Source organism: Cnephaeus nilssonii, assembly GCF_951640355.1.
Source record: "Cnephaeus nilssonii genome assembly, chromosome: 12".
NCBI lineage: Eukaryota > Metazoa > Chordata > Mammalia > Chiroptera > Vespertilionidae > Cnephaeus > Cnephaeus nilssonii.
In genome coordinates this window covers 78,230,966-78,256,925 of record NC_137083.1, presented here as the reverse complement: position 1 = coordinate 78,256,925, position 25,960 = coordinate 78,230,966, and the positions used below count along the sequence as shown (strand labels likewise).

General features: G+C 43.8%; 1 pseudogene across 1 annotated transcript; it reads right to left on the bottom strand.

Moving 5' to 3' along the window:
* Positions 1-3,103: 3,103 nt before the first annotated feature.
* LOC307107909 (small ribosomal subunit protein uS17-like) lies at positions 3,104-3,640 on the bottom strand (annotated as a pseudogene). Its single transcript has one exon. The product of its transcript is annotated as a small ribosomal subunit protein uS17-like (transcript).
* Between the last annotated feature and the right edge of the window lie 22,320 nt (positions 3,641-25,960).

Below are 25,960 nucleotides of genomic sequence, written 5' to 3'. Positions count from 1 at the left end.
TATAGGTCTTTTACCTCCTTAGTTAAGTTTATTCCTAGGTATCTTAATTTTTGGTGTGATGGTAAATGGGATTGCCTTTTTAGTCTCTCTGTCTGTAAGTTCACTATTGGTGTATAGAAAGGCCATAGATTTCTTGGCGTTAATTTTGTATCCTGCTACATTGCTGAATTCATTTATTAAGTCTATTAGTTTTTTGACGGAGTCTTTCGGATTTTTTATGTCCAATATCATGTCGTCTGCAAATAAAGACAGCTTTACTTGTTCTTTTCCAATTTGGATGCCTTTTATTTCTTCTTCTTGTCTAATTGCAATGGCTAATACTTCCAGTACTATGTCAAACAGGAGTGGTGAGAGTGGGCATCCCTGTCTTGTTCCTGTTCTTAGGGGAAATGTTTTTAGTTTTTGTCCATTGAGTATGATGTTTGCTGTGGGGTTATCATATATAGCTTTTATTATGTTGAGGTATGAGCCATCTATTCCCACCTTGTTGAGAGTTTTTATCAAGAAAGGGTGTTGGATTTTGTCAAGTGCTTTTTCTGCATCAATTGATATGACTATGTGATTTTTATCTTTCAATTTGTTTATGTGATGTATCACATTTATTGATTTGCGGATATTGTACCATCCTTGCATTCCTGGGATAAATCCTACTTGGTCATGGTGTATGATCTTTCTGATGTACTGCTGGAGCCGATTTGCTAGAATTTTGTTGAGGATTTTGGCATCTATGTTCATGAGGGATATTGGTCTGTAATTCTCTTTCATTGTGTTGTCTTTATCTGGTTTTGGTATTAGGGTGATGCTGGCTTCATAGAAGGAGCTTGGAAGTGTTCCTTCCACTTGAATTTTTTGGAATAGTCTGAGGAGGATAGGTTTTAGTTCTTCCTTGAATGTTTGGTAAAACTCTCCTGTGAAGCCATCAGGCCCCGGGCTTTTGTTTGCCGGAAGCTTTTTGATGACTGCTTCAATTTCGTCCATAGTTATTGGCCTATTGAGCTGTTTAGATTCTTCTTGATTGATTTTTGGAAGGTTATATTTTTCTAGGAATATGTCCATTTCCTCCAGGTTGTCCAGTTTGTTGGAATAGAGTTGTTCGTAGTATTTTGTAACAATCCTTTGTATCTCAGCGGGGTCTGTTGTTATTTCACCTCTTTCATTTCTGATTTTGTTTATTTGGGTCCTCTCTCTTTGCTTCTTGGTGAGCCTGGCTAGAGGTCCATCAATCTTGTTTATCCTTTCAAAGAACCAGCTCTTGGTTTTGTTGATCTTATGTATTGTTTCTTTGGTCTCTATGTCATTTATCTCCGCTCTGATCTTTGTTATTTCCTTCCTTCTGGTTACACTGGGCTTTTCTTGCTGCTCTTTTTCTAGCTCTTTGAGTTGTGGGGTTAAGTAATTTATTACCATTGTTTCTTGTTTTTTGCAATAGGCTTGTAGAGCTATGAACTTCCCTCTCAAGACTGCTTTCGCTGTGTCCCATAGATTTTGGATTGTTGTGTTTTCATTGTCATTTGTTGCCATGATGTTTTTTATTTCTTCCTTGATCTCTCTGGTGACCCAGTCCTTGTTTAATAGCATGCTGTTTAGTCTCCATGTGTTTGATTTCTTTGGATTGTATTTATTGTAGTTGATTTCCAGTTTTATGCCACTGTGATCTGAGAAGATGCTTGATATAATTTCTATCCTCTTGAATTTGAAGAGACTTTGCCTGTGACCCAGCATATGGTCTATCTTTGAAAATGACCCATGTGCACTTGAGAAGAATGTATATTCTGTGGCTTTGGGGTGAAATGTTCTGAAGATGTCAATTAATTCCATCTGGTCTAGTGAGTCATTTAAGATTGCTGTTTCTTTGCTGATTTTTTGTTTAGAGGATTTGTCCAGTGGTGATAGTGGGGTATTAAAGTCTCCTACTATGATTGTATTGCTATTAATCTCTCCCTTGATATCCTCCAGGAGTTTTTTTATGTATTTGGGTGCTCCTATATTGGGAGCGTATATGTTTACCAGAATTATTTCTTCTTGTTGGATTTCTCCCTTTAGTATTATGAAGTGGCCTTCCTTATCTCTTGTTATGGCATTTACTTTGAGGTCTATTTTGTCAGATATAAGTATTGCTACCCCAGCTTGTTTTTCATTTCCATTTGCCTGAAAGATATTTTTCCATCCCTTCACTTTCAATCTGTGTGAGTCTCTTGTTCTGAGGTGGGTCTCTTGTAGACAGCATATATATGGGTCGTGTTTTTTTATCCATTCAGCTAAGATTTGGAAACAGCCTAGGTACCCATCAGCAGATGACTGGATCAGAAAACTGTGGTACATCTACACAATGGAATACTATGCTGCCATAAAAAAGAAGGAATTCTCATCATTTGCAGCAACCTGGATGGAATTGGAGAACATTATGTTAAGTGAAATAAGTCAGTCAATGAAAGAAAAATACCACATGATCTCACTCATTTATGTATAATAAAGAACATTATAAACTTGAACAAAAAGATAGATACAGAGACAGTAAAGCATCAAACAGACTGTCAAATTACAGGGGGAAGGTTAGGGAGAGGTGGGGGAGATAAGAGATCAATCAAAGGACTTGTATGCATGCATATAAGCATAACCAATGGACGCAAAACTCTGGGGGGTGAGGGCATATATGGGAGTGGGGTGGGGGGGGCAATGGTAAGATATGTACACATATAATACCTTAATAAAAAAATTGGAAAAAAAAAGTTATTACTGAAAGGTATTTGTTTGTAGTCATATCTATTTTTGTGTCTGTAATCCTTCTTACCTGTTTATTTCTTCTTTTTACAGTGTTCCCTTTAGCAATTCTTGCATTGCTGGTTTGGTGGTGATAAACTCCCTGAGGCTTTTTTTGTCTGCAAAGCTCCTGATTTCCCCTTCAATTTTGATTGATAGTCTTGCTGGATATAGTATTCTTGGATTCAGTCCTTGCTTTGCAACACTTTGTATACCTCCTTCCATTCACTTCTAGCTTGTTGTGTTTCTGTTGAGTAATGATTTGACAATCTGATGGGTGTTCCTTTGTAGGTAACTCTCTGTCTCTCTCTTGCCGCCTTTAGAATTCTCTCTTTTTTTTTTTTTTTTTTTTTGTGACTGAGAAAATAACTTTATTTGGTTGGGGTGGGGGCAGGTAGCCAGCTCAGAACTTCTGGAACTGCTTCTTGGTGCCGGCGGCCTTGGTGACCTTGAGCACATTGAAGCGCACAGTCTTGCTCAGGGGCCGGCACTCACCCACGGTGACAATGTCGCCGATCTGGACATCTCTGAAGCAGGGGGACAGGTGCACTGACATGTTCTTGTGGCGCTTCTCGAAGCGGTTGTACTTCCGGATGTAGTGGAGGTAGTCTCGGCGGATGACAATGGTCCTCTGCATCTTCATCTTGGTCACCACGCCAGACAAGATGCGCCCTCGGATGGAGACATTACCGGTAAAGGGGCATTTCTTGTCAATGTAGGTGCCCTCAATGGCCTCCTTGGGCGTCTTGAACCCCAGGCCGATGTTCTTGTAGTATCGAGGTAGCTTCTCTTTGCCGGTTTCTCCAAGCAGGACCCTCTTCTTGTTTTGGAAGATGGTGGGCTGCTTTTGGTAGGCTCACTCCGTCTGAATGTCCGCCATCTTCGCGGCCGCTTGAAAAAAAGCTAGAATTCTCTCTTTATCATTTATATTTGCCATTGAAATTATGACATGTCTTGGTGTGGGTCTTTTGGGGTTGATCCTGCTTGGGACTCTCTGTACTTGCGTAACTTTTATCTTTCCCATATCGGGGAAGTTTTCTGTCATTATTTCTTCGAATAGATTTTCTAATCCCTGCTGCTCTTCTTGTCCTTCTGGCAGCCCTATTATACGCATGTTACTTCGTTTCATGTTGTCTCGAAGCTCCCTTAGGCTTTCCTCCTGCTTTTTAATTTTTTTCTCCAATTGCTGTTCAGATTGAGCTTGTTTCTGTACCTGATCTTCTAACTCACTAATTCGGTCCTCTGCTTCTTGTAGTCTACTGTTGAAACTTTCCATGGTGTTTTTGATTGTAGCTATATCACTTTTCATTTCTTCCTGATTCTTGCATAAGTTGTTGATTTTCTCATCCATCAGATGTATAAATTCCATGACCATTACTCTGAACTCCTTTTCGGTCATGTTGCAAGCTTCAGTTTCACTAATTTCCTTTCTTGGCGACTCCACATTTTCTTTCCTCTGTGAGTTATTTCGTTTCCCCATTCTGGCTATTACCAGAAAGCTCAAGCTTCCGTTTGCGTGGACCTGGGCCGTGTGCTGTGGGGACTTCGCTCCACCCTAGTTTCACTGAAGTGCTCTGACACTAGGACGTGTGGCTGCCTTTGGTTGGTGGGAACCAGACTTGCCCAGGATCAGTGTCCCCAGTGTTCCGTGTGGTCTCGTGTGCACATTTAGAATCAGGGGCCCTGTCTGCACCACACTGTTGGTATGTGCCGAGAATGAGATCCTTAGCATGTGCCAGGAGTCAGAGTTTCCCTGTGTCTGCACCAAGACTCAAGTGTCAAAGTCTCTGTTGCCTTGTGCGGTTTCTCATTGAGAATCAGGGTCCCTGTGTGTGCATGCACCAACAATTGGGGTCGCTGGCTCTTAGTGTGAATGCGCTGTGAGTCAGGGATCCCAGGCAGCTGTGTCCGGCGTGCCAAATTCCCTGAAGTGGAGCTGCGTCCTGTGTGTGCTCTCTCTATTGAGCCAAACCGGCTAGAGCGCACATTCTTAAAATCCTGAAGGTGAGCAGGCTCAGTGCACTCTCCCAGAGTCCCGGAAGGGGGGCGGAGTCCGTCCTGCGCGCCAAATTCCCCAAAGGGAAGCCCCTCTGTGCACGCTCTAAGAATCCCCAAAGGGGGAGCTGTGACCCGTGAGCCAAATTCCCCCAAATTCCCCGAAGGGGAGCCCTCTGTGCGCACTGACAGATTTCCCCGACGGGGAGCTGCTTCTGTCCCGCGCGCGCCAAATTCCCTAAGGGGGAGCGCGTCCCTGCGCAAAGCTGGACAGCTTGGGCGAGGGGTGGGTCTATCAGTTACTATGGCGCTATCCGCGCGCCTGCGAGGAGGGGGATAGGCTCTTTGACTCACGGAAATCTGCGGGGAAGTCTGGATTCTTGTTGTTTGTTGGTCTGAAGCTGTGATAGCAGTTCTCTGTGCCCAGTGGCTGCAGGGTCCTGGTTTGTGTGAGAAGCCAGGATCCGAGTCTCAGGCAGCTCTGTTTCTCAAGATGGCGTGGTCTCCGCGTCCTCACCAGCCGCCGAGAAGTGTCCGCTTTGTGCGCGGAGCTCCGCCGTCTAGGACTGCCCGGTTAGGGAGCCCCTTGGAAGACCTGCAGAATGTAACTGACCCTATCTCATACACACACACACACCACACACATCTACACTCTCCTCTATGGGTTCCTCACTCACACTCTCTCTCTCCCTACCTTCCTGCTGGTCGCCATCTTTTTCAAGAATCCGATTCTCTCATCTTTGATGTTTCTATCTCTCTCTCCCTCTCCCTTCCTCTCTGAAGTCAATAAAAAATATATGTAAATGTAAATTTCAAATATGTTTTAATGTGACATAGTAAAGAAAAACCAAAAGGGAAAAAAACACACAAAATAAAACTTTCTAGCCCAAACACAGGCTTAATTTTGTGTCTCCTTTTAAGCTCCTCTCTTCTGGCTACCTAAGACCTAGAAAGTTTGGTGAGTAGTTTGCACTGTGATCTTTCTTTTGTCTTTATGAAGGAAAAAATTAAAAGCCAAGTGCACTCCTGCATTGACATAAGGACTAATACACCTGAATAAGAACTGGGAATCTCTCCTAGAGAGGTCTCCTCACCTGGCCTCATGCTGCTTTGGTGTCCACTGGTCCTGTGGGACTACCTGAGCTAACAGCCCACCCTGAACAGAGTGTATGAGCTGGCAAAAGGAAATCTGTGTACTTTGCTACTTCGAAGCACAGTGGCAGTCTGGGAAACAGAACTTGGACCTAAATAGGCTTGATACGATTCTGGCGCAGGGGACAGAAACATCATCCGACTTCAGGATCCCTCTGCTTCCAGGTCTTTACGAGGCTGGCGTTGAGCATGGTTGTGCATGTGGCAGGGGCACACTCTGTGCCTCCTTCATCCAACCTCTTCATGTCACCTTCCTCTTGTAATTACAGCCACTCACATCCTTTTCTCCCTTTCAGATGTTCGTTGTCCAAGCTAACGCCTCTCCTAGTTTCATGTATAACTTCCTGTACTCTGCTCCCTGTTTTCTCCAGTTACCTCCATGGGTAGTGAAGGAAGATGTGTGACACAAACACGGCAACACACTTTATATGCATTTTTCTATAATTCCCCCAACATGCCAAGCAACCCAACCTTCTGAGAACAGAATTCTCTTTTAATAGTTGTCAATATGGGATTCAGAAACTAAGTAATTTGCCCAAGAACAAGAAGTAATACGTTGGCTTAAAATTAAATAAAGATCTGTTTTAGCCTAAGCCCTACCAGAAGAACTTGGCAGTGTACTTCTGATAGGCTTTGTGGGGGTGGAAAGATTAATTTGACTCCTATCCCTCTAAGGTCTTTTGGCTGGAATCAAATAAACACGTGACAGGTTAATAGGAGAAAATGACCGAATATATTACGTATGTGCATATGGAAGTTCAGTGAGAATATGAGACCAAAGACAGATCAGGGCACTGGAGGCTTCCATGCCATCTTGAGCTAAGGAGAAGGGGGGCTAGGGTAGAGGTGTATGACTTCAAAGGGAAGAAGGCAATTCACATGGAGATGAAAAAGCAAATGTTTGGTAAATACATGCTGGGCCGTCTATTTTTTTTTTAATGTTTTTATTGATTTTAGAGAGAAAGGAAGGGAAAAAGATGGGGAGATAGAAACATCAATGAGAAACATGACCCCTACTGGGAATCAAACTTGCAACCTGGGCATGTGCCCTGACCAGGAATTGAACCAGCACCCTCATGGTGCATGGGACAGCGCTCAAGCAACTGAGCCATACCGCCTGGGCTACCCAAGGTTTTTGAAGGGCTTGATAAAGTGAGATTTGTTGGAGAACAGAGTTTCCCCGATTCCAGCTCTGACTATTATATCTAATGTCTCTATTTGGTCTTCTGCAGTTTGAGCAAATATATTTTTGGAATGCACTAATTTAATCATCTATTCATCTATATTTATCCATTTATCTATTTACTTCCTACCTATCTGTACTGAAAATAATAGTCTCATACACTGAATTATTCAGATTTTTTTCATGTAGTTTAAGCCAATTTTATTGAGAGACATTAAAACAAGTGACTAGGATGTCTAGAAATTCAGAAACTTCCTCATTTAAACAAAGATTTAAGGTTAATTAAATATAAAAGAAAAGAGTAAAGGGAGATTTAATGCTTGGTCTCAAATATTTGCAGTATTGTTCAATACAAGAAGGATAATTGATGTGCTTTCAAAATTGTTATCAATTGCAGACACATTTAAGGTCTGAGTGAGCTTCTATTAATTTAGGCTGTCCAGCATCAAACCAATTGTCTGTGTAGAAAGTAATAAATTATCTGTCACCAAGCAGATGTTAAAGGATTATATGAATTAAGGATGTTTTGGTATGTCTTCATTAACTAGAGGTTGACCTTACTGACATTAGAAGTCCCTTTCAAACTTTACAGTACAATTTGTCCTAAATAGAACATAAGATTTAAAAATAAATCTAATCTATTAAGATAATTTCTGGAATAGTGGTGTTAGGATGCTCTCCTTAGTGAAGCCACTATAACTGGTAAAAGTTACTTTAAAAAGAACAACTATTTAATGTCTGAAAATGTGGTAAGGGCATACAGCAAATGAAGAAACATTGATTCAAGAAAATCTACTGAATCTCTACGGGAACAAGGAGAATTTGTGGCATTCGAGGCACAGCCTTCTTCCTTCTTCCTCCCCACTCCTCCTAGCCAAGCTCAGTGTGATGAAGCTCTACCCAGGCAGATCCAGACAAGAACACAGGCTTTCTTTCCCCACTCCCAGTTATGGGCTGAAGTATCTTCCTGGGAAGCACAAGCCACCATTTTCATTTTCTCCCAAAAAGATGGTGACAACAAGCAAACAAACAAACAAAAACATCTGAGAGGTCTTTACCCAGTACCCATTCATAGGGTGGAAGCTTGACCCATGGGCACAAGAGGCCAAGAACACTGAGCTTCCAACAGGCCTCACCCCAGCTCATTTGTGATGCAGAAGATTGATGCCAGGAAAGGAAAGCCAATAAACCAGAAGCTACTGCCCCCAACCAGGACCCTGCTTAGAAAGCCGGGGTGTCACTCAGGCCCAGCTGGCACTGGCACTGGCACTGGCACTGGCACGCTGGGAGAATCCCCAGAGCAGTGTGTCAATGGAAGGACTTACAGACCTGAAGAGGATTTTTCTAAGAGTGTTTTTGAGCCAAATGGATGACACTGCCAGGAAGCAAGATCTCAAATACTCTGGAAAATGACACTTTTGATGTTTTCTTTTATACATTTGGAACTGAGAGAACCAAAGAAGATTACATGAAGGTGGGAGAAAGCAAGATACAGTCAAAGCTCAGTTCTCAAGCATCTCCCATACTGAACAATTCATTTCTCCACCATGTTGTTCACCGAAAAATGTCTCAATTATTGAACAAAACTTTGGTTCTCATCCTGACAACCCTTTTGTGCTGATACATCAGCACAACAAAAAGCGCTCTCAGGCCACAACCAAAGGAGAAATGCCAGTCAGTTTACCATTAAACCTCACCTTGATAACATCTCAGGAAATTGTGCTGTGAATATTTTTGTGCGTTTTTTTCTTTTGTTGCTGGCAAAATGGATGATGAGCACAATTTTAAAACATAAAAGGCCATCAGGAGTCCTAATGTTGCTAAGGGTGTGAAAAAAACAATAATCACAGGCAACTGCAGAGGTGGACAAACTGTGCTGATGGGAAAAGGACAGGCAGTCAGCCAGGACAGCATTGCAGAGGCAGTGACCTGGGAACAAGCGAAGATGCTGCATCTGACCTCCTGAAAGACACCTGGGCCCAGTGCTGACAGGGATTCCTGTAAGGCGGGTAGGTGTTTGATACATTTAAGAAAAGCAGTGCTTGTTTATGGATTAGACAGGGCATTAGGCATGTGCTGTATATAGGAAGGTTAAAGCGGGGAATCATTTGGGGATCTGGAATGAAAAATGCAATTTACATTCTTTCTAATGGGGAAAATGATTCCATTTTCATGCAAATCACTTCTTGAACAGCCTTCTGGAATGAATTAAGTTCAAGATCCGAGGTTCCACTGTACGGGATGTTTAGATTATGTGCTATAATAATAGTACCTGTGCGGGTGGTTATACCCTCCAGGGGTCTGGAAAAGAGGATTACTTCTGGCATTTCCAAGGTGTGTTAACCAAGATGCTCAAGAACAATGGGCAGGGCTTGCTTTAAAACCTTTCACTAAAGAAGTTATAGGCATGGGATATTACTACCCACCATGACCTACCTACCTAGTTAGGAATTTGTGACCAAGTCACCAGGTGAGGTTACTTTTGGTTAGATTTATTATAGAGCCCATTTCTCCTCCACAAGTGGTGGAGAGGCAAGCTACAGAATAGAGAGCTCTAAAATGATCTGACTTTATCTGGAACAGAATGGGAGGAAATTCAAGCCTAAAGGCGCTCCCAGAAATAATGGGAGTTTTGGAGGTAAGCAATTAAGAGGAGGCCAGTAGATTCAGTAGAGCAACAAGTAGAATCATAAACCAGTTAGAAGTTTACGGAGAGAACCAGGCAACAGAAATGGCTTATGAGAGAGACCAGATGCTGGATGTGAACGTAAAAAAAAACATTGAAACCTGTGAAGAATTTTTGTGAGTTTATTTGAGCCAAACTGTCAACATATGCCGGGAAGCAGAACCTCAACGAATTGAGATAATGCTCCGGAGAATGGCGGGTTAACATCTGTATTTATACATTGTAATCAAAGGAGGGACTTGGTAGTTGTGCCCCAGGGGGTCCAGAAAAAGGGAAGTTACAAGTTACCCAGACACTTCAAGGGTATCTACCTAATAAAAGAGTAACATGCTAATTGACTGTACCTTCACGATGCCCACCAGCCAATCAGGAGTGAGTATGCAAATTAACCCGACAAAGATGGTGGGTTAATTTTCATATGCAGGTGCCGAGGGGTGGGGCCGGACGCTTGTGTCATCGCCATGGCGACAACGCAGGTGTTCCGCACCACCCCAGCCACTCCAGGCCTCTGGGCAGTGTGGGAAGGCGGAAAGGCGGCTCTGGGCCAGAGCGGAAAGGCGGCTCTAGCCAGAGCAAAGGCAGTGCCAGCAGCCAGGGAAAGGAAGGCCCATTCTTGCACGAATCTTCATGCATCGGGCTTCTATTAAGGAAATAAAAATCTTAAAAAGTGACCAAATGGTTTTAAAGAAGAATTAACAATACCAATTCTTCTTCCAAAAAAATAGAAGAGGAAGGAACACTTACAAACTAATTTTACGAGGCCAGCATTACACTGATACCAAAACTAGACAAGGATATTACAAGAAAAGAAAATTATAGGTCACTATTCCTGATGAAAATGGATACAAAAATCCTTAACAAAGTATTAGCAAATCAAATTCACATACATTGAAGGGATTATACACCATGATAAAGTGGAATGTATTCCAGGGATGCAAATCAGTCAATGTGATATACCACATGAACAAAATAAAGAATAAAAATCACATAATTTTCTCAATAGATGCATAAAAAAGCATTTGACAAACTTCAACATCCATTTATGATAAACTCTCATCAAAGTGGGTATAGATTGAAAGTACCTCATTAGAATAAAGGCCACTATGATAAACCCACAGCTAACCTCAGACTCAATTGTGAAAAGCTGAAAGCTTTCCCTGGAAAATTAGAAGCACTCAATAAAGCTGTTAAAAAAAAATAAAATAATAATAAAATTAATAAACCATGTGAGAATGTTTAAACAGATTGGAAAGATACTGCCTAATATTTTAACAGTATTTTGCTTTACTCATATGTGAAATATGAGTGTTTTGCCAGGGTTTCAGGTTTTTACTCTTGAAATTCCCTTTCCTAGAAGAATCAGATCCTCTTTGTATTCATCTGAGAGTACTCAGGACTTTTTAAAAATTTTATCTTTATTGTTGATAATGATGTCCCCTTTTTTCTCCTATTGACCCCCCCACTCAGACCCTCCCACCCCCGCACCCCAGCTCCCTCCCAGGCCTCCACCACCCTAGTGTCTGTGTCCATGGGTTATGCCTATCCTAATATATAAAAACCCAGGGTCTGTAACACTGGGTGGGCTACTCTCACTAATTTGGGGGACTGAAGTAGAAATATTCTATTCCTCCAATTGCTCACAGGACACATTTTAAAACAGATAACAAAACCATTTGTTGTAGCAACAAATCACTCTGTATTTTCAATATAGATTATCCTAATATATAAAAACCCAGAGTCTGTAACGCCCAAAACGACCAAAGGCTTGACCGAACACCAGAAGTCAGTCCTGCAGTCAGTGCTGGGTCGCCTGTGGTTGTCGTGGCGACCCAGCACTGACTGTCAACGGGGCTGCGGATCAGGCCGAAGAGAGGCAGGGTCTGATCCACAGCCTTCGTGGCAGCTGTTGATCAGCCGTTACCTCTCTCTTTCTCTCCGGGCTTCGCCAGCAGCCATGCCTCTGTTTTTCTCTGGGCCTCCGTGGGGGCTGCTGATCAGCGCCCCCTCTCTGATCAGGCCCAGAGATAGGCCCGGAGACACTGACTGGCATAGAGACCAACCATTCAGAACCAAATCTGGATGAACTGTGAGAAGCCAATGGCTGCCTAGGAGGAGGAGCTTTTGATGCTGACTGGCATAGAAACCGACCAATCAGAATCAAATCTGGTGAACTGTGAAGAGCCAATGGCTGCCTAGGAGGTGGAGCTTTTGACGCTGACTGGCATAGAAACCAACCAATCAAAACCAAATTGGCCAGCAGGGGAGAGCAGTTGGGGGCAAGATCAGGCCGGTAGGGGAGGGCTGTTGGGACAAGATCAGGCCGGCAGGGGAGGGCAATTGGAGGCAACCAGGACGGCAGGGGAGGGCCATTAGGGGCGATCAGGCAGGCAGGCAGAGAGGTTAGGGGCGATCAGGCAGGCAGGCAGAGGGGTTAGGGGCAATCAGGCAGACAGGCAGAGGCAGTTAGAGGTGATCAGGCAGGCAGGCAGATGAGCAGTTAGGAGCCAGTGGTCCCATATTGCAAGAGGGATGTCCGACTGCTGGGGCCTAAACCGGCAGTCGGACATCCCCCAAGGGGTCCCCGATTGGAGAGGGTGTGGGCTGGGCTGAGGGAACCCCCATCCATGCATGAATTTCATGCACCGGCCACTAGTATGCATATAAAGTCTTTGATTAATCTCCCCACATCCACCCACCCCATCTTCCTTCTGAGATTCCGCAGTCTGTTCCATGTTTCTACGTCTCTGGATCTATTTTATTCATCAGTTTATTTTGTTCATTAGATTCCATATATGAGAGAGCTCATGTGATACCCCAGCTAATCTTCAGTTGGTTATTCAGGCTTGGTTTTCTATATTTTACTTGTTATTCCAGTTTGGTCCTGGGAGAATGTCAGTGTAGCATCCACTTAATCTGCTGCCATCTTGGAATCCAGTACTCAGGACTTTTCCCAAGCTCTCTGCTTGACTCCTTTAGTCCCCTTCTTTTAATCCTTTGTTTCCCATTGACTCGAATCTATTGCTATCACAAGGTTATACCATGCGTTGAACATTTTCAAGTTTAGAGTCCTAGTCACTGTGAAAGAGAATCATGGCTTTTATAAGGAAGATTTCAGGATTCCTAAGTAGAATGACAAGAGTTCAAATAAGGACAATGGGAGCAAAGCAGAGTAATAAGTAGCCTGGAAGCCTGCTCCAAGAAAGATGAAGTGCTGCTAAGGATGAGAGCAATTTAAACAGCACCTACTGCCTGGCCAGTGTGGCCAAGTTGGCTGAGCGTAGACCCAGGAACCAGAAGGTCATCAGTTTGATTCCTAGTCAGGGCACATGCCCAGGTTGCAGGCTTGATCCCCAGTATGGGGCGTGCAGACAATCAATGATTCTCTCTCAATATTGATGTTTCTATCTCTCTCCTCCCTGCTCTCTCTAAAATCAATAAAAACATTTTAAAAATAATAAAACAAATACCACCTGCATTTCAGAGTTCTGAAAAACAGAACTTCTTTAAAAGTTATGTAAAAATACAATGTGCAAGTTTAAGATCAATACCTTTTAGGATTTGGAATTTTATTTTAGAGTTTTTTCTTATTAATTGCATAAAACTTAAACATATGATGAAATATAAAGCATTTGGGATTCTAGTTACTGGAATGGGATTCTAGTTACTAAACAGTAAATGCATCCTTCAGTTTTGAGACAGTGAAGTCTCTAACACCAGAACCCTTTGCTGAAGCCTTTGTCAGGGCCACCTCACCCCTTCAACTTCTGGATTACCAGGAGTTTCCATAATTAAAAAGAAAAGAGAAGAAAAATAGAGGGAAGAAATCAAATACATCCTACCGAGAAAAAAGAATAAATAGGTAATAAAAGGAGAGGAAGGGAATAATAAAGAGACCACTTTAGGGAAAAAATAGCAAAGTCAAAAGAATAGTAAAGGATGAACATTGGGTTTGAAGCTGAGAGAATCAGACTCCAGGACCAGCTGTGCTGTTAATAGATGCGTCATCCTGGGCTAAGCACTTGCTTTCCCTCCTTCCTGCCTTGACGATTCTGTAATTGGCCAACGCAGCAAGACGTGGCTTCCTTTGGGTCAAACAACAAAGCACAGGTTCTGCGCAGAGATCAGTGAGATCCATTTTCCTTTGTAGTTTATAAAACCAGTCTCCTTGCTCTTCAATAGGGCTATTTTATGAAAACATCCTGAAACAATAGTACTTAAAAAAAAAAAAAAGAGGAACTGTGCCAGTCGCTAACAAGTTCTGTTCTCTTGGTGGCTTCCTGAGCCAAGCCACTGTAACTCACCTGCCTCTTTCAGGTTCCTGGTGACTGCAGCCCAGTTCAGCAGCAACAGGAAGTAATAAAGTGAGATTCTATTACTAGACAACTCCTCCCAGTTTCCTGAGCGCAACAGCCAATAGCCTTAGAGACATCCCTGTACAGCACAATCCCAATCATCCCGGCTCTGGGTGGCTCCCTCCGCCCGCAGCACTTACCTAAAAGAAGGCCCTCTGGCACGTTTGGGGATTTCTCTGAAAAGTGGTTACGGCATTTGAAAATATCTTAAGTCTGGATTGAACAGCAATGTAGTACTTCTTTGGGAAAATCTTAATCTGAGGATGTTTTAACAGAAATGCAGTTTAATTACTTTCATATAAACACAGTGACTGATGAGTTGTTGATGCCCGACTTAATAAATGGGCCATTTGTAAGGAATCTGCTTTTAAGGCAGACAAATACTCTAACGTACTTTAAAAAGGTTCTCTGGATTATTTTTGAGGTAAAAAGTTACAAACGGATCATCATTCTTTTTTTACTTTATAGTAATTTTACTTGAATACCTTTCAGACTTCTTGGTGCTAGAGGAACAAGAATTTGCAAAATAACCATTTCACAAACACTTAAGAAGATGCATGTTATTTCTGGAGAAACACATTCACACTTGAGTCCACCTGGTCTCTGTGTCTGTCTATGAGGAACTTTTAGTTCCTGAATACCTGCTAAGCAACGACTTTCTTTGTGACTTGTGTCCTGCTTGTGAAACATATCTACAGTGAGCTCAGAAATGTATTTTCCCACATGATACAACCCACACTTCATTATAATTCCCTTGCATTTCAAAAATAGGTTAAAACTCAAAACCCCATATGTGTGTGCTTTGTTCTAACAAAAATTCGATTAAATGAGCCCTGTCCAGGTGGCACCGTTAGAGTGCTGTCCCAGGGCATATACAAGGAGCAACCAATGAATGCATGCATACATGAGTGGAACAACAAATTGATGTTTCTCTCTCTCTCAAAAAAAAAAGCAATTAAAAAAATTAAAAATTCAATAAAATGAGAAAATGTAATGTAGTGGTGGAGGGGTGGGTGTTAAAAATCCGCCTCATTCTGTTCACATAGCAAGTTAAACAGCTCCTCTGTAGTTGCTTTTTGTTTTTGGACCTGCACAGGCAGTAGGGGTCCTTGAGGTGAGGACCAGGTCAAAGTCATTGCCATGAAAGCTGCCGTCCTCCCCGGCCCGGGCACAGATTTCCCGCAGGCAAGGATGTGAAGAAGTTTTTTCAGTGGCTGCTCTAACTGAGTCTACTTAGTGCAGATTAGCTGCCCAACCTCCCAAGCTCAGCTGAGACCCCACACCTGCCGAAGCCTCCCGGCCCGGCAGTGTCACCCAGGCCACTCCCAGGACACCTGTCTCTCCGGAAACAGTGTTCTTTCAGTCACAGACCAAACTCGGGGAAAGGAAGACTCCGGGGTCCAAAGGACACGAGAGAGTGTTCGGGGTAATACTCCCGCGGCAGTGCGGCGGCGCCTCCCTCCGGGGCACAGGGAATGCTAGTAAACACACTGGGGCCGGCGCACAGGCCTGCTCCCCAGAAGGCAGTTTCCCGGCCCCGCCTCTCCCTGAAGGATTTCCATTTCTGTCGCCTGGGGCCGTGGGAGGCCGCTCACAATTACTCCTCATCGGGCGCAGGAGTTTCCAAAGGGGCCTGCCAGCTCCCTAACCGCTGGCAGCTGTGGCCGCTGCGCCTGGGGGCTGTTAACCCGCGGTGTCCCGGCTCCAGGAGGGTGCTGGGCCCCGCAGTACCCGCCCCCCGGGGGGGCGTGGAACCCGCCAAGAGGCTCTGGTTACTTTACCTCCGAAGATATTTGGGTTAAACAGTGAACCGCATCACCCTGCTCTGCAGCTGGAAATACTTCTGAAAGGAAACGGAACCTTCAGTTCTAGCATCGAAATGCTCAAAAATTCACAAAAGTAGGTGAATAGGATAGTAAACCCTCATACTCCCATCATCTGTTCTCCTCCTTCTGCCATTCTCTTTTCTCTATCCCCACCCCCATTTTCTTTTCTTTTCACTGGAGTACTTTAAAGCAGCTCTCAGATGGATCTTGTCACTTAGAAGTGCTGTAGTGTCCAATTCTAATACAGTTAAAGATATTTCTAAAATGTAACCACCGCTATGACTACACCCAATAAAATAAGTAATAATTCCTTGATGTCGCCCAATATCTAGACAGGGTCACATCTCCACATGCCTCAGAAATGCCCGTGTGTGTGGCTCCGGCTCCAGCCAAGCCCACACACTGCATTTAGTTGTGACTGGATGGCTAGGTGGTCATTTGTTCTTAAAATGGCACAGTCACACCCTCACGGTTCATTTATGCGTTCTCCTACCTCCATATTCTCTATAAACCATAGTAAAACCTGGAAGCTTCATCAGAATCAGGTGTGGGCTTTTTTCAAGAAAACTTTGCCCAGCCAGCATGATTCAGTGGTTGAGTGTCAACCCATGAACCAGAAGGTCACAGTTCGATTCTCGGTCAGGGCACATGCCCGGGATGCGCGCTCGATACCCCAGGGTGGGGGGTGCAAGAGGCAGCCAGCCAATCAGTGATTTTCTCTCATCACTGATGTTTCTATCTCTCTCTCCCTCTCCCTTCCTTGCTGAAATCAATAAAAATAGTTTTTAAAAACAACTTTATACATGGTGCTGTGATTTTTCTTTTGCTTCTTACCCAAGAGGCACAAAATATCAAAATGTCCAGTTTTCGTGATGTTAAAATTGATTCATGAGTTCAAATGTTGTCAGCCTGATCCAGCCATTGTGAAGTTTGCCCTTAACATTTCACCTGATAGTCTTGGTAGACAGTGATGGTCATTGCCTAGACTGCTTATGTCATCGGGGGTGATGCAGCGTGGCATTCTGATGTTTTCATTCCTTTAACATAGGTTAGCCATGATTCTTATTTGGAGAGCATGGTTAGAAAAGCAGGATAAATACTTGATTCCTTCCCTTTATTTATATCAGATTAATGAGTTGATTCCCTAAGCCACCTCATCATGTAATAATGAAAAAAAATTTTCAAGTGTCATATAAACTCATGGATTTTATGTTTGATGTGTTTCAATCCACTGCAGTCCTAGTTTTTTTAATGCTAAAATTATCCCACATTTAATCAATGGGTCCTTTTCACACTTGTGTTGTACCCTTTTGACTCGTCTCTGTTAGTCTTTGACATGTTTCTGCCCTGAGCCCGGAGCCCTGGTTTCCTTTAGCAGAGAGGGCTTTGTGGGTATTCCTTGCGAACTGATCGTTATTACTCCTGGTCCCATACGTTATGTTTAAAGAGACAGACTGAACCTGTATTAAGCTCATTTGTATCATTATCGTACAGATGTGTATGCATCTGCACTCATCTTTAGCTTCCTCCTTCCTGTCCCAAAGGAACAGGTGTCCAAATGTGCTTTGGGTATCTCCACTTTCGAACAAGCTGTCAGAGACCTCCTCCCTCCCACCATCTTCAGCCCCACCTTCTCCGCTGAGGCCTCCATTGCTTCCCTATGCCCTGTCTTCTCTCCCAACCTAGACTGAAAGCTGTTTGAGAGCAAGACTGTTTCCGACTCACTCTGAGTCCCTCACAGCGCTGAGCGCAGAATCATTTTCTTTCTGTTTTTTTTTTAATTATTATTATTATTGATTTCAGAGAGGAAGGTAGAGAGAGAAACAGAAACATCAATGATGGAGAGAATCATTGATCTGCTGCCTCCTGCATGCCCCCCACTGGGGGTCCAGCCGCAACCTGGGTATGTGCCCTGACTGGGAATCGAACCGTGACCTCCTGGTTCATAGGTCGATGCTCAACCACTGAGCCACGACAGCCAGGCCGCAGAGTACTTTTCAATAAACTTTTGTGCTGACTTGTCTCAGGTCCCAGCCTGTGCCACGTACCTGGTGGTGACAGAACTTCCTCTGCTCTGTATCACTCTCTCATCCAGGGACTTTTTCCCACACCAAAGAAGCAGCATCCCACAACCAATTTGTAGAGGTGGACTAAGATAAAACTCTGTAATTGATTCTGTTCCAAAGAAGCCATGTACTCAGGGGGGAAAGTGTGCCTGGTGGAGCCGTCAGCTTCATTACAGGCCCTGTGGCAAGCCACGCAGGAGGGCAGTTGAGGACTTTGCTAGGAGGAGCCTGCTAATGACCCATGACCTCCCACAGCACGCCTGAGCCCCACATCTCCACAGTGCTCCCAGAAGCCACGTGGAGCACTTTCCTCAATTCCTTAGTATCTCAGACATAATACACCATTAACGATTGTTTGCCTTTTCTAACTCCATATTTAAAGAAGACTACTTCATAAAGCCAAATAAACCCTGGGCACTCCCAGATCATCACTGGACACTAACTATGGATGTCCGGTGTGGGCCTTGGCAGTGGAGAGACCTGAGGAGGAGCAGATAAAAATAGCACCTGGCCCAGCTGGTGTGGCTCAGTTGGTTGAGCCTCGTCCCATGCACCAAGAGGTCGTTGGTTCGATTCCCAGTCAGGGCATATGCCCAATTGCGGGCTCAATGCCCAGTAGGGGACATGCAGGAAGCAGCCAATTGATGTTTCTTTTTTCTTTTTTTTTAATTTAATAAATCTTTATTGTTCAGATTATTACAGTTGTTCCTCTTCCCCCCCCCCCCATAGCTCCCGTCCACCTGGTTCCCATCCCACCCTCTTCCCTTACCTCCCCCACACTGTCCTCATCCATAGGTGTACGATTTTTGTCCAGTCTCTTCCCGCACCCCCCACACCCCTTTACCCCTGAGAGTTGTCAGTCCACTCCCTTTCTATGCCCCTGATTCTATTATATTCACCATTTTATTCTGTACCTCAGATTTTTAATTCACTTGATTTTTAGATTCACTTGTTGATAGATATGTATTTGTTGTTCATAATTTTTACCTTTACCTTTTTCTTCTTCTTCCTCTTCTTAGAGAATACCTTTCAGCATTTCATATAATACTGGTTTGGTGTTGATGAACTCCTTTAGCTTTTTCTTATCTGTGAAGCTCTTTAGCTGACCTTCAATTCTGAATGTCAGCTTGGCTGGGTAGAGTACCCTTGGTTGTAGGTTCTTGCTATTCATCACTTTGACTATTTCTTGTCACTCGCGTCTGGCCTGCATAGTTTCTGTTGAGAAATCAGCTGACAATCATATGGGGGCTCCCTTGTAGGTAATTAACTGTTTTTCTCTTGCTGCTTTTAATATTCTCTCTTTGTCTTTTGCTCTTGGCATTTTAATTATGATGTGTCTTGGTGTGGTCCTCTTTGGATTCCTTTTGTTTGGGGTTCTGGGCGCACCCTGGACTTATAAGTCTATTTCTTTCACCAGATGGGGGAAGTTTTCAGTCATTATTTCTTCAAATAGGTTTTCAGTATCTTGCTCTCTCTCTTCTTCTGGCACCCCCATAATTCTGATGTTGGTACGCTTGAAGTTGTCCCAGAGGCTTCTTACACTATCTTCAAATTTTTGGATTCTTTTTTCTTTTAGCTTTTCCAGTTGAGTGATTTTTGCTTCTTTGTATTTCAAATCTTTGACTTGATTCTTGCATTCCTCTAGTTTGCTGTTGGGTGTCTGTATAATATTTTTTATTTCAGTCAGTGTATGTTTAATTTCTAGTTGGTCCTTTTCCATATCCTCGAGGGTCTCTCTCATATCCTCGAGGGTCTCGCTAAATTTATCGGCCTTTTCTAGGAACTTATTGAAAAACCTTATAACCGTGGTTTTGAACTCTATCTCCAGTCGTTTGTTTTCCTTCATTTCTTTGGTTTTTGATCTGTTTCTTTGTCTCCGCATTTTCGCTGCTTCCCTGAGTTGGTAGGGTAGCTTTGTGTGCTAGGTGTCCTATATGGGCCAGTGGCTCGGCCTCCCCAGTTACCTGAGGTGGAAACTCTTGGTGCACCCCTTTGTGGACTGTGTGTACAGCCTTGTTGTAGTTAAGTCTTGATTGTTGTTGGTATCAGTGGGAGGAGTTGATCTCCAGGCCAATTGGCTGTGAGGATCAGCTGTGTCTACACTGGGAGACAGCCTTATTTGACTAGACTTGCAAAATTGTAAAAGCCTCTGTGCTCAGCTTGGATGGGGCGGAGTTTCAGGGTGGAGCCGACAGCCTTGGCTTCCCGTCAGCCCCGCCCTATGAGGTTCCTGTGTCTCAGTGTCCCTCGGTACTCCCTGCAAGCACCTCTGAGAGAAAGGCGCCCTGGAGTTTCGCCCGCTGCCAAACAGTCTAGTCTCTCCCCCAATGAATCTGGATTCCCAGATTCTCGCCTGGAACTGGGTTTCAGTGCAGTCGGAACTGGGGTTCAGTGCAGTCCGGAGCTTTTTGTCTCCTTCCCGCTAGGGCAATTCAGCAGCACAGTCAACAGTCCGTCCTCTGCGTGCATTCCCGTGCGCAACTCCAGAGCTCTGCCTTTCGCCGCTCCCCTGAGTTTCTGCCTTACAGCCCAGATTCCCCCAGTATGAGCCTGGGGACCCAGGGTCTCGCCCAGAACTGGGGTTCAGTGCAGTCGAAGCTGGGGTTCATCACAATCTGGAGCTTTTATCTCTTTCCTGCTAGAGAACGCCAGCCAGGCACTCAGCCGCCCCGTCCTCTCCGGCTCCGTCCTCTCCGCACGCGAGCGCCCGTGTCTCTGTACCTCAGGCTTTTACGGCTCCTCTGATTTTCCTTGTGGTTTTCTCTTTCCTTCTAGTTGTAGGATTTCCAGTCAGCCAGCTTTCCTGTGGTTCTGGATGATGTCCGTTTTGTCTTTTAGTTGTATTTTTGAAATTGTTGTGCGAGGATGCAGTTTAGATGTTTAACTATGCCGCCATCTTGGTTTCTCTCTGATGTTTCTTTCTCACTGATACTTTTCTCTCTCTCTCCCTCTTCCTTCTTCTCTCTCTAAAGTCAATAAAAACATATTTTCAAAAAGATAGCACGCGTCCTCCACCACAGAGAGGCGTGGGCCCCCCAAATAGGAGTTCCAGAATGAACCCCCATTGATTTTTCTTTGTTGAGTTTCTAATCACATGCTTTGTCCAATATACTATTGATTTCTTTATCTTTTTTATCCGTAAACAGTAGGTGGAGTCTTTATACACTGTGGGTCTTAGATTCCAAGGGTCACAGAACCCATCCAAATTAGCTTAAGAAAAGAGGGAACTCATGGCCTCCAGTAAATGGAAGTCCAGCAGTAGCTCTAAGCGCAGGCACAAATGCATTCAGGGATTTCTCCGTTTACCTTTCACCTCTGCTGTCTCTTGGCTGGGATGTGATCCTTCGGGAATCAGGGTTTCCTTATGCAGCCAAGAGCACTGACGGCTCAGCTTTCTAAACCCACAGTAAGGTCTGTTCTCCTCTGGCTCCACAGCCAGAGACTCGAATTAGCTGGCCTGGTTCATGTGTCTAAGAAGTGATGGGACCAGAGAATCGGGGTCCTGAACAGCCCAGAACAGCAAATGCCTAGAACAGATGTGAACCCTTTTTTGCATATGTGTGACCTTTCTAAGCCCAGTTTCCCCATCTGTTAAAATGGAATAATAATAATACCCATTTATTGTAATTGGATAACTCATGTAAAACACTTAGCATGATTCCTGGCAGGTAATAACCCCTGTTAGCCCTTCTTAATACCTTTATCATATATACTTTTTCTAGATGGTAATTTTATTTTTTATTTATGGTATTTCCTACTGGACAGAAACTTTTGTTGACTTTTTCTTTTTTTTTTCTTTTTTTAAGTGAAGGAGCTTTGTGTATCCCTAGATTATTGCTTTTCAGGACTGGTTATTGCCTCTGTTGAAATACTTTTGTTTTTCTGTTCTGCTCTATTAACACAGTAAATCACATCGGTATCAGATTCCACAATTTTATGTCTCCCTGCATGCCAGTCATTTAACTGATTGCTGGGTTTGACTTGCTAATATTTTATTTGGTGTTTTGCATCTGTGTTTATAGTTTTCCTTTTGACTTTGCCCAATTTTGTGATCAGGGTTATGCCAGCCTTGTAGAATGAATTGAAATTCGTTGTGACTTTTTTTATATTATCTGGAACTGTTGAATAATGAAAATATTATACTATCTATAGCTTTTTGGAAGATTTGATAGAATTTACCTATTACAATATGAAAATGGCTTGGAGTATTTTGCGGAGATAAATCTGTGACTACATTTTTCATTTCATTTTTTTTCTATACAAACATCTGTGACACACGACTCGGTGTTAAAGTCAGGTCGTTGCTTACTGCACATTTAAAATCCACGCTGCTTTTTTTGCCTTGATTATTACAAGTCCTACGTTCTTTATTTTTCCTTGTTTTAGCCATCCCTGTCTTTTCCACCCTCCTGTAGTATTTTGTTTTGGATGTGCCTCTTGTAAAAAGCAAATCACTTTTAAAAATGCAATCTAAGTTATTTTGTAACTCAATAACATTTGGTCTATTTAATATTTTACTTAGTCTATTTACTAGTAAATTTTTAATGATCCTTGATATGGCTGGTCTGATTTTTAATATCTTCATGTTTCTATTTAGATGTACATCTTATAAAAAGCTTACAACTTTTAAAATGCAATCTGAGGTTCTTTGTGTTTTCATAAGACTTCAACCTATTAGAATTTTTTAATGATCCTTGATATGGCTGTTCTAATTTTTACTATCTTCATGTTTCCTATTTATCTTTTTATAGTTCCCCCCCCCCTTCTGCCTTTTGCATTGGTCTAATTCTCTTTATTCCCTTGCTCCCTCAATTTAGTAATTCCACTCCATTTTGTTTTTCTACTCACTATATTAGTTTAGCTTGTGTTTGTAGCAAAACAAAAACAGGAAAAAAAAAAAAACAACCACTGTATACCAATGGGTACCTAACAAATTCTTTGGAGCAACGTGATGACTGTATTAGGTAATAACATCACCAAAGTGATCTAAATCTTCTAAATCCACTGCACTTCCCTGGCATTACCTAACTGTAGAATTAAAAAGGAAGCTCAGCCCTGGGTGGTGTGCTCAGTGGTTAGAACACCAGCCTGCACACCAAAGGGTCACAAGCTCAATTCCCAGACAAGGCACATACCTGGGTTGCAGGATCAATCTCCAGCCCAGGAGGCACTCAATCAATGTGTCTCTCTCACATTGATGTTTCTCTCTCTTTCTCCCTCCCTCCCTTCCACTCTCTCTAAAAATCAATAGAAAAAAATATCCTCAGGTCAGAGTTAACAAACAAACAAAATGAAGTTCATAATTTTAAAGTTCTGCAAATGGATTTTCTCCTTTGGATTCTGTTGCAGCCTACTCACTTGGACCTGGCTGCCTTGCTCACTGCCACTTCCCATACGCTTATTGCCCGGAATGTCCCACATCCAGATGCTGGTCTTCAAACAAAAGTCTCTTGTCATCCATCTGTCACTTAGGTCATTCCATTGCTGACACAGGCACTATGCACTCAGACTTAAAATGGAAGCATTTGAAAAATTCATTTGTCTATTACTGAACCTTTGAGCACATGATACAGCTGGCGCTGTTTTAAGTGGTGTAGGGGCAGCAGTGAACACAATGGTGGGTTCGCAGGTCATAACAGTGCATAGGCCAGCAGTTCCATACTATCATGTCAGATGGTGAGTGCTGCGAGGAGAAGTAAAGAAGAAGGCGGTAGGTGATGATGAAGTTGCTATTTCAGATAATGTGGTGAGAGAAGGCATCTCTGAGGAGGTAACATTTCAGCAGAGCCCTAAATGAAGTGAGGGAGCGTCTTGCAAATATATTAAGGCGAGGAAGTAGCCAAGGCCCACAGTGGGCGGTGAGCCAGCACGCTCCAGGGACAGCAAAAGGGAAGGTGGTGGGAGGTCAGTTCAGGGAGCAGCCACGGCCAGGGCATGGACGGTGCCCAGGGCAGAGACCATGGCAGTAATTTTGGATTGCATTGTAACTGTCGTAAGTCATTGGAGAATTTTGTCCCAGACACTGACATTTATTTGACTCACATTTTAGAAGGTAAGTCTGGCTGCTGCGTAGAGAATCAGGTGCAGAGTGTGAGTAGACACAGGAGCCGTGGGGAAGCAAGCTCACCAGAAACTGAGTGGTGGGGCAGGAAGGAGATGAGAGTGATGGGACCCAGCAGGGTTCTCTGTTTCCCCAGGATTTTGATGCCGAATGATGACGGCATTTGCTCAGGAACAAAAGTGGTAAGAAAAAGCTGGCTGGTGGAAACCAAGTGATGTGATTACGGTAGACATCTGCCCAGAGAGGATGAGGAAAAGAAAAACCAGAAGGGGAAGCAGGGAGGATGGTGCGTCTTCTGTGGGGTCCTCCACTGGCACACGGAGCAGACAGCGGACCCGCCCCGCCAGCTCTCCGGACTGCTGAGGGCTGGCCAGTGACAGAGGTCCCATCACCTGAGTCTAACTTCTGGTTCATCCAGTGGCCTCTTTTAAAGGTCAGGCTTTGGTCCTTCAAACCATTGCCTGAACAATGCCATATTACTTTTTTGGTTCTAAATGTCACCTCTTTGTACTCAAGATTTTTCATGGGGGTCAGCACCTTCATTTCTAACTCACAAGTGCTGTCCCCGGGCCGTGGAGTAGCTACTGAGACTCTCAGATAGTCTCTCCAGTTTATGCTGAAGGGCCGCCACTCACACTAAGTGGTCCCTCGTGATATTCAGTCCAGCTCCTACTGCCCTGCTTATGGTGCTTTCTCACAAGCAAACATCGCCAAAATATCCTGTTGATGTGACGTCTGACAAAATTAAAGACGTGGTTGGTAGCTTTGGAACTCTGTCATTTTCTTTCTTTAACATGACATAATTTTATTTTTAAAAAACTATTTCCAAAAAAAATAGTGAAGAGAAACATTGTTTTAGGTTTTTGAAAACCTTTTTCTTTTATTTTTTCAGTTTCAATGTGACTTCTTTATATCATTAGTTAGAGAACTTCTGTGTAGCTAGATTTCAGGTGTTGTGAATGATGGTTTTTCTGTGGCTTAGTTGTAATTTTTAAAAAACATATTTTTATTTATTTTATTTTATATAAATTAAATTTTATATAAATTCGTGCACGGGGGTGGAGGGGTGTCCCTCAGCCCAGCCTGCACCCTCTCCAATCTGGGATCCCTCTCACAATCCAGGACTGCTGGCTCCCAACTGCTCACCTGCCTGCCTTCCTGATTGCCCCTAACTGCTTCTGCCTGCCAGCCTGATCACACCCTAACCACTCCCATGCCAGCCTGATTGATGTCTAACTGCTCCCCTGGAAGCCTGTTTGCCCCCAACTTCCCTCCTCTGCTGGCCTGGTCACCCCTAACTGCCCTCCCCTGCAGGGTTGATCGCCTCCAACTGCCCTCCCTTGCAGGCCTGGTGCCTCCCAACTGCCCTCCCCTGCTGGCCATCTTGTGGTGGCCATCTTGTGTCCACATGGGAGCAGGATCTTTGACCACATGGGGGCAGCCATATTGTGTGTTGGAGTGATGGTCAATCTGTATATTACTCTTTTATTAGATAGGATAGAGACCTGGTGCACGGGTGGGGTCCGGCTGGTTTGCCCTGAAGGGTGTCCTGGTTCAGGATGGGTGTTCCCTTGGGGTGAGGGGTGGCCTGAGCGAGGGGCCTGTGGTGGTTTGCAGGCCAGCCACGCCCCCTGGCGACCCAAGTGGAGGCCCTGGTATCTGGAATTTATTTACCTTCTACAATTGAAACTTTGTATCCTGGAGCGGAGCCAAGCCTCCTGCTCACTCCGTGGCCGGCAGCCATTTCTGTTTGGATTTGTTTACCTTCTATAATGGAAACTTTGTAGCCTTGAGTGGAGGCTTAGGCCAGCCAGGGAAGGCGGAAAGCTTGGCTTCTTCTATCGCCTTGGAAACCCAAGCCTCCCTCCTACTTTCTCCA